At 40.2% G+C, this 9,384-nt stretch overlaps 1 protein-coding gene and 1 long non-coding RNA gene across 7 annotated transcripts in view; both read left to right on the top strand.

Moving 5' to 3' along the window:
- UBAP2 (ubiquitin associated protein 2) overlaps nt 1–9,384 on the top strand; it is a 583,216-nt gene that overhangs the window by 57,871 nt on the left and 515,961 nt on the right. The window lies entirely within an intron of this gene.
- Nucleotides 7–2,354, top strand: LOC109363866. 2 transcript variants are annotated; one of them, XR_002109711.1, is made up of 3 exons: nt 7–280; nt 1,850–1,971; nt 2,068–2,354. It is a non-coding gene; the product is annotated as an uncharacterized LOC109363866 (long non-coding RNA). The 2 variants fall into 2 exon arrangements; XR_002109709.1 differs by having other exon boundaries at nt 7–381.

The raw sequence follows: 9,384 nt of genomic DNA, 5'->3' as shown, positions 1-9,384 counted from the left end.
GCACCGGGTCACGGGCCGGCCCGTTGTGTGAGGACGGGGCTCCGTGTTACCCGGCCTCCGTCAGCCTGGGGGTGTGCAGGAAGCCTGGCAGGGCTTTGCCACGGAGCTTGAGAGCTTGATCGTGTAGCGTTTAGTAATAATAATAATAATAATAAAGTTGTTTGCTGTTGTTTCTGAAGGAAATGACAGCGGGAAAGCGGACCGGGAGAAACCCTTCTGGAAGGAACTCGGTGTAGAGAGGGATCTGATGCACCTTGAAGTCACGCTGGATCCAAACTCTGTAAGGTGCAGTGGATGCAGGAAGGCGTGCTGCGATGCCCGCAGTGCTGCTTGGTGCCGCCTGAGCATCGCTCAGGTGCTGCAGCTCGCAGCCTTGTGCAGGTGTGCGAAAGCTGAGTGCTCACGGTCCTCTCAGTTGTGTTGGGAGGAGCTTTGTGAAAGAGAAAGTTGTGGCTTTGTGTTGAGCTACCTGAGGGGAAGCTGACAAGAGCCAAGTGTGGAGCAGTGATCAAGCCCTAGTCGGCTCAGTTTGAGCGAGCGATGGAGGCTTATGATAAAGCAGCATATCAAGGCAGTGCCCTCTGGGGTGGCAGTTGCTGCTGAAATGGAGGGGCTGTCCTGATGTGTGAGTGCTTCTTTTTTTTTTTTTTATTTTTTTTCCAAGGAGAGAAACTGGAGCTGTGAGTGAAACAGAGGGAGGGGGAGGATGTGCAGGCCTAGAGCAGCACTTTCCATTGAAAATGAAGCCCTTCACAGAAAACAGCATCAGCTGAGCCTTTGGAAACCTCTTATTTTTGTTTGCTTGTTTTTTAAATATTTACCAGACCCTTTTAGCAGTTGTCTTGGTTATACTGTGATCTGTGATGGAATCTGGGCTTGCATTTTTACCTGAGTGACTCACTATACTTGAGCTTGATCTCTCTGTAGTGGTTTGACTTAACTTGCTTAAAGAATTTATTTTTAACCTTATGCTAGGTAACTGTAAAGCAAAGTAGGCTAAATAATTTTGCAGCGTTAATGATGTTTTGGGACTCCAGGAGTGTTACATGGAGAAACTGGATTAACTAGTGTGAACTGATTTTGATGTGTAGTCTGGAAAATGGGCATGCTTTTTGTTTATAACCTAAACAGTCTTGGTAACTTGGAAGAGGGAGGGAGGGAATGCTCTGTTCTCTTTTGTTCTTGCTACAGTTTTATCAGCATACTGATTTTAAAAAGTGTTTATAATAGTAAAACAGCAACAATAACAAAAGAAAAGGCACAAATTCAGAACCTTGACTGTTCCACTTCTGTTGTTTTGACTAGTCCTCAGGAAAGCTCCTGAGCTTGCAAAAGGACTTCACTGTTCAAGGTTAGAAATGCAGATTTACCACTAAAATGTAGGGTAAGCTAACGAGAACCCCAACAACAGAATCTTGAACAGGTCACTGTAACCTGCTCTTTCTGTTTTTGCTTTGTTATACTTTTGGGATTGTAGGGGTAGATGTTTTATTTCAGTTTTCTTCCATGCGCTTTTATGCGATGTTTTCCTAATCACACACCGTTTTTGTATGTTTTCAGTTTGTTGCTGGTCTCCCTCTAGTGATAGTGATCATAGCAGAATGATGTGCTGTTTAAAAGTACTTGAGAAATGCTTGTATGGTGGAATATTGATATTATGTTATTAACTAGTACTAATAGTAATGTTTACTTGTAATTTCAGTTGTGGTTAGTACCAGTACTTGGACTTGTGGAAGAAGGTTCTTTGTAAAAGAGTAAGAAAGAACACAGATATGGATGATCTTATCTTTGTTTCATGTTAAGTAGAAGCCCAGGAGCAGCACTCAGAAAAACTGTGCTCTGTTTGCAGGTTTGCAGCAGCCTTGTATGACCTTGGTAAGAGAGAAGCTGAGTGACTTGTCCTCTTTACAAAAGACCAGATTCAAAGAGACTTTGTGTTACATTTGTATACTTCAAAATATTGAGCAGAAGGTGTGAGGAAATACAAGTAATAACTTGACTTCAGTGTTGGTGGTCTGCTGGATCTTAACATTTTATTTATTTTGTTTCTTTTTGTCCCTAATACAGTCTGCTGGCTTGTAGACCATTGCATCCTGCTTGCTTCTCAGAGACCTGGCTTGGACTTGTGCTGTTTTTCATACGGCTTCCATAAACAGGTTATGTTCACTAAAGTGAGCTGGGATAAAAGATTTTGAAATAGATGAAGACAGAGAGCTGTTGGAGAGGGTCCAGAGGAGGGCCACAAAGATAATCAAGGGGCTGGAGTATCTCTCTTGCGGAGACAGGCTGAGGGAGCTGGGCTTGTTCAGCCTGGAGAAAAGAAGGCTGCAGGGTGACCTCAATGCAGCCTTTCAGTACCTAAAGGGAGCCTACAAACAGGGGGAATCAACTCTGTGAAAGGGTAGATAACTGCAGGACAAGGGGAAATGGTTTGAAGTTGAGGGAGGGAAGATTTAGGTTGGATGTCAGGGGAAAATTCTTTAGATAGAGAGTGGTGAGGTGCTGGAACAGGCTGCCCAGAGAGGTTGTGGATGCCCCGTCCCTGGAGCATGTTCAAGGCCAGATTGGATGGGGCCCTGGGCAGCCTGGTTTAGTATTAAATGTGGTGGCCCTGCCTGTTGGAGGGGGGGGTTGGAGATTCATGATCAACCTTGGCCATTCTGTGTTTCTGTGAAATAGCTCCTTTGCAATTACTTAAGGCTCATATTGTCCAAAAATTGTATGAAGCTTGCTACTCTAACATGGAAGTTGTGCTCTTCAACTTTTACCAGCTCTCAGGGTTGCCGGTCCATCCAAGGTCTCTTCCAATCTGTTTCACAAGTTACCTGCAGCCCTTCTCCCCCATGGCTTCTCAATACTCTCAAGAGTGAGCAATGACTTAAGACAGATTAAAAGCGATACGGTTTGATGCCTGAGATCTCATCGCTTGCTCAGCTTGCTTTTACTGCATCGTAACTCTTTCGCTGAGCATGTTGTTTTATTGTTGTTCTCTGGAGATTGTAAAACTGGCAGGATAGGTTATATGAACAGCTCCCTTGAATGGAGCTCTTTCTAATTCTGAGTTCCCTGGAATTTCTTTTGTCTGGTTATCTTTGTGAACACTTCTTCGTTTCATCTTCTTTGGAAGATAAACTTGCCAGATGTTCTCCTCCTCCCTCCCCAGCTTGTTAAAATCAAGTTTTCCTGCAGAAGAGTGTGGAGGAGTCTCTGTCCTGTTTAGTTTTATTATTTTTTGTATTAAAAACAATCAAATGCTGGGAGAGCTTTGGTCTTTCTCAAGTCCTGAGGCTTGCCCTACATAGTACTTGTGTGGTGAACATTATGGATTTATTTTTTTTCTTGCTTTATCATACAGGAAACACAGTTTATTCCAGATCTGCAGAAGGTGCAGATTCAGCAGAATGATTTTGTATTTGAATTTCAAGTTATGTGCAGATGTCAGCCATCAAATTTGCCCTTTTTTAACCTAGTTTAATCTAAAAGAAGTCGTTCTTACTATGATAGGCAGACCTGCAGCTGAAGGTGTAAAACTTGAATTCCGTGCCTGTTATTCACATTTCTTAATATTCCTAACGGTTTGCTGCACAGGAAGGAGGTCCTACAGTTCTGCTGTGGCTTCGTGTTGAACACTTTGGTTGTATTTCCTATGACTACAGTATTGTTCCTAGAAGTAGATAGTTGGAGAATTATTCTTTAGAGACCGGACTGAGATTCATCTTAAGCAGAGAAAAGTATTTATTTATTTTTTGCTACTGTATTTGTTTTGTTAAGTATTTTGAGAAAGGTTGATATAATGTGGAATGGAGCATATGGTTTTTTAAAGCTTTTCCTTGTTTTCCACTTGGTTTGAAATACTACTGGAATTATGGCTGTTTTATGGTAAATACTAGGCCTGTAATATTTCTTATTATCACATTGTCTTTGTTTCCTATACTAGGAGTTAGTTGTTGATCTTTTTTTTCCTTATTTGAAATCTTCCATTTTCATTTTTCCCTGATTTTAAAAAGTTTCTGTTTTTGTAGATACTGTTTTTGCAGTGTGAATCCAAAAGGAATCCTGATGCCAAACAGTGCAGGATTGTACACACAGAGCATGTACTGTACTGTATTTGGGAAACTCTGGTCCATGCTTTGGCTGGACCCAAGGAACTGCTGACTTACGCTCTTGGGCTTTTATTTCAACTTTCACCCTCATGTTCTTCAAGCATGATCTGTTCTGACACTGATGGAAGAGTGGCCTAACTTACTGATGTTATGTTCAGGTGCCTAAACGTGCTGAGGAGCAGTGCTGCACTTCCAGCCTTGTGCTTCTCTTTCTTTCAGTAGTGGCTGAATGGATTTCTGAGTGTTTTGAGCATGGGTGAAGTGCTATTAGGCAGCTATTTCAAATTTGCTTTAGGGGACGTTGAAATAGTGTTAGGAGCTTGGTGAAAGCACGTTAGTAAGCATGCAAAAGTTATTTAAATGTTTGAGGAAAGTTTGTGGCTTCTGATACATGTCCTCAACCTTGCCCTGTGCTGCTTTTTGATGTTCCAGCGTATCCAGGAACTTTCCCGTGTGTCTTAGGAAAAGATTTTCTTTCTTGAATAGCTGTCTGTTGTGATTGCAAGTAGGAAGCTCCTTGTGGCTTTATACATATACTCATATATACCACTGTCTACTGTCTTATCTCTTGGTGGAGCAGTGTATGTTGCTGGGCTAAGGTCTTAATGATGCTTGCACTGTCTGATTCAATTGAAGTTACTAGACTTTCACTTTTCTTTGGACTGTCTGAGCAGAGAAGCTAGAGCTTGATGCTTGTGTGACATCTTTGAGAACAACTTCACAACTTCAGGACTTTCTTCCCCTTTTACTTCACATGACCAAAGGCTGGCTGAGGTTGGCGGGGCTGTCTGGTGACCAGCTGGTCCAAGCCCTCCCCAGGCACAGCTTCCTGCAGCAAGCTGTCCAGAATCACGTCCAGACGGCTGTTGAAGACCAACGAAGAGAAGAATGACTGAAGAACTTCTCTGGACAGCCTGTTTCAGTGTTCTGCCACCTGGACAGTAAAGGAGCATTTCTTCTTGGTCAGATGGTGCCTCTTGGGTTCCTATTGATGCCAATTGCCCTATATTCTGACACCAGGCACTGCTGTAAAGAGCCTGACTCCATCCTGTGTGCACCCTGCCTTCAGGCATTTGTAGACACCGGTGAAAGCTCCCACTCTTGAGCCTTGCCTTCTCTAGGTTAAACTTCTTGACAAATCTGCAGTCCTTTAGGCTGTGTGATCTTATGTAACTTTTGGAAAGCAGTGGATGATGGATTGAATTTTGGAAGGATGGTGGTAACAAGTTTTTGACTGTTCATAGGTGGAAAGTTGAATGGGTTTTGGATATGCACATAGAAGAATGCGATGAAAATGGAATAAGGTGCATATTTTAAGTCTGAGTAATTTTTTTGTTTGAAGATAGGGAATAATTGGGTGTCTTGGTGCTAGCTGAACTGAGGATTGTAACTTGGTAGTTTCGTGAGGGAGACAGGTTGAACTTTGACTGCCCGAGAGTGATAAAACTGTCCAAATCCTGACTATGTATGTTCTGTCTAGGAATCACATGGATTGTAAATGGTGGTTTAATATGCACATAATGTTTATGAAAAATTAAACAGAATTCTTACTGTACTTCTATGTACTGAGCAGTTCATTTTGCAAAGCTCTATGCAATAAAATGACTTTCGAAAGTATTTTTTAATGAGACTAAACCCAGAATTTTATAGATTTAGGCAAATCTAGATAAAGCAAAAGTGAATGGGATCTGCTTGTTCTTCCCACTCCTACCACTCCCCAGGACCTAATCAACTGTGGATAAAGGCTCAAACGAAGTAAGGTGGCTAAAGCTGTTTCGTGGCTAGGGATCTTGAATCTGAGAAATGCTGGGACAGCTCTTTGTGTGCAGTCCTCTGAAATGAAACACCAGTGAGATTTAATTTCTGCTAGGAAACTTAGCTCAAACATTTATGACTTATGCCTTGCTGTTTATGATGATTTCTGGGGAGTGCTCTAAGTACTTGAGTCATGAGAGTGAGGGAGGAGAAAAATTTTTAACTTTTGTATACTCCTTTGTTAAAAAATCCATTAAAATAACATAAATAGAAGGCATACTAATTGTTTCTGGAGTTATAAAATTACCTACTTATTAGAAGTTCCACTGAAACATAGGGCAGGGAACCTCAGGATCATCCAACTTTGTCTGATTTTAATATCTAACCAAAATTTGAGCTTAAAAACATACTGTGACACATCTTACCTTGCAGGCTAGAACAAGCAAGTTTTGAAGATTGAATCAGACTCTGCTAAGTAAAAGCTTTCCCATCTAGCAAACAAGAAGTTGCTGTTTGGGATGGGAACTGGACGTAGAGAACAAACGGGAGAGTTGAGCAGCTGAAGTAGTTGTTTTTGTCATCAGGACCTGATGGAGCAGTGGGTGATCAGGAACTGTTTTTATGGCTGTAATTCTTTTTATCAACAGAGCTTGGCTGAAAGCTGTCACACAGCTCTTCTGCCCCTTCCAGTTACTGCTTGCTGCTAGAGAAAAGTTAGGATAGATTAGGTGTTCTTTTGATACTATTTTTCCCTCTGACTAAACAGGTCACGAAGTATGTTGAGCGGCAAAATGAGTGGTGTGTGGATGAGCCAGAGGAGGAGGATGTGGCTTGGGGTAATTACATGGCAGCTTTGGGGAGGGACAGGAGTGGGGTAAGAGTTTGATGTTTTGTTCTGATAGAATGGGATGCTACTTTGATCTTCTTGGAGTTACCTGGAGTCATTAATGCTGGGGAACCTTAGGTGTATCCCTGCAAACAAACAAACAAAAATTCCTGCTTTGAGCTGCAATGAATGTTAGCGATGAAGTAGCGAGGCTCAGTGTTCCTGGAGCTGGGGAGAGCACAAGGTATGAAGGGGTCCCTGTTCCCTGCATCCCATGTGTCTGTTCAGTTGGTGCAGCGAAATGCTTGATCTTGTGACTGTGCTTCTGTCCAGAACTGATGTTGCTCTGTTAGCTAGGGCTGCAGTCATGCAAGATGGAAAGCTTAGGGTTTGTTTAGTTTTATTTCTCCTGATATTCCTGTATGTACTTTTCTGTTCTGCATTCACATGTACATATAGTGCAGTGTTGACAAGTTAGCTTTTTTTTTTTCCCCACAAGTTTATATATGAACAGAGTAACCAAAATACTATTTTTTTTCTCCAGGATTTTCTCTTTGTTCTTTTTTGAGGGAAAAATGTTGAGCAGAAAAAGGGATAAGCTATCTTTTGGCACTGTCGTGATGGTGAAATTCATTTTGTTTGCTAAAATTAAACTGTTAACTCCCACCTTGCCCTTTACATTTCCTGAAAAGCTGTGACTTCAAACTTCTCAATTTCTCTTCCAGATGAAGACACCTCACATAAACAGAGCTTGGATTCACATTTGCTAAATTGTGAATCTAAACTCTACATATTTTATTATAAAGCCTACAAAGATTCAGCTGATAGCAATGCCTGAGAGACTGAAAATAGAGTCTTACACTAGTTTGTTTTTTTCCAAAGGTACTTTTGGATGTATTGTGACATTGTGTCACATTTATACTATCGTGAAGTTTTATGGGTGGAAAGGTGGGGAGCACTGCCTTCTTGAAATCTTAAAAGAGCAGTGAGGAAGAAGTGGCAGACTTAGCTATTCCAGCCTTTTTAATATTGAATTTCCAAGTAGTTCAGCTTCTGAGATTTGTTAAAATACTGACCTATTTAGCATCCACTCCTTTGCTTCAAAAGTTGTATTACTTTTAAAGTGACCCAAGTTTCTAATAAACTGTGGAAGGAACCCACCAGTGTATTTTTTTCCTAAGACTATATAAATTGAAGATTTAATCAATTTAGAGTAAGTTTTGGATAATAATAATAATAAAATACCTTGCTGAAACTCGTCTTAAAGAAGATGCCTTAAATTTTTTTTCAGTTGAATTTGAATCCAAAACATAATGACTCCAACAATCTGAAAGTGAACTAAAAGTGTTGCACTTGTCTGTAATAGAAACTGAGTGTAATAAAACAGATTAAGTATTAAATTGTGGTTTAAAAATACCCATCATTGTGATGATAATAGGTAGTTCATGGTACTGAGGATTAGACTTTTCTTTTAAAAGGAACTCTGAATTTAAGCTTTTAAATCTTCCACAGCAGTTGGATATTTCTCTAGAAAAATTTGACCAAATAAATACTTGTTTACAGCAAAAGAACTTCAGATTAACATCAGTGTCCTCCTAGCTCTTGAACAACAACTTGTATTTCACTCATGTTGAAATCTCTACTGCCAAATGAGTCCCAGATAAGCATTTATTTATAGTTGCCTCTCAAGTAAAATTACAACCTTCTGTGGATTCACATGAGTGTATGCTGTTGATTTCTGGTTCTTCACATTAATTCTACTTTTTCTGCTCACCTAATTCCATTAGGTTCTTTCAGCTCTGTTTTTCTTTTATAATTCGATAGGAATTGTAATAATTCAGTTGAACAAAGTTCTTTGTTCTCAAATGTTTTTGCATATTAGAACGTTAATATTAATTAATAATACTTATTAATAATGTCAAACTAATATGGATGGCCTTACTCTTGATGGCTTGTATTCTGTGAGTTTTTTGTTTTCGAAGTGTAAATAAGTTTTGAGAAGTTAGAATGGTTTAAGGGAAGTTCCCTTATGTCTCTGGCTTTGGGAACAAGATAATCTATTTAAACATGCTCTTTTCCTTCCCTTTCCTTTTCCCCTGGTGGAAAAAAAAAAAAATACTGTTTAGAGCACAGTGTTCTTCTTGGAAGTAAGTGGAAGTAAAGTTTCTCCTTAAAATTGCTGTCTGGGGTTCCACATATTCAGTAGTGTTTAAATGTGGTATGTTGAGAGCTGCTTTATCGCATTCCATGAGTTTATGTTTAATTGTGGAGAGAAATCCCTGTGATGTAGCTGTGATCTTACAGTAACTTCCATGACTACAAATGTCACAACCTTAGGACTGTGTGGCAAAGTTCTTTGCGTGTTACCAAAACTATGGTCATGCCTTCTGCCCTGCAGCTTTAGAGTGCAGCAGAAGGGTTGGCAAGTGTGGTGCTTCAAATTTTAGATGTGTGAAAATGTAGGGACCAAAAAAGCAGTACCTGTGCCTAAGACTCATATATCTCCCCAAACTCCTGCAGATATGTGTGTATCAGTGTCTTGAAGGAGACACATTGAGTGTTTTTTAGTTATTTACCTGCTTCTAATAATTCACCAGCTTTTGTTGAATGCTGCCCTATTTTCTATGTGTATTCTCTGTAAGGGATTTTGCTTTTATTGGGCAAGGCATGTAAAAGGATGAGATGTGATTTTTTTTTTTT

This window comes from Meleagris gallopavo, chromosome Z, assembly GCF_000146605.3.
Source record: "Meleagris gallopavo isolate NT-WF06-2002-E0010 breed Aviagen turkey brand Nicholas breeding stock chromosome Z, Turkey_5.1, whole genome shotgun sequence".
In the NCBI taxonomy this organism is placed as follows: Eukaryota; Metazoa; Chordata; class Aves; order Galliformes; family Phasianidae; genus Meleagris; species Meleagris gallopavo.
The sequence above is the reverse complement of the archived record's forward strand: the minus strand, read 5'-3'. Positions and strand labels throughout refer to the sequence as shown.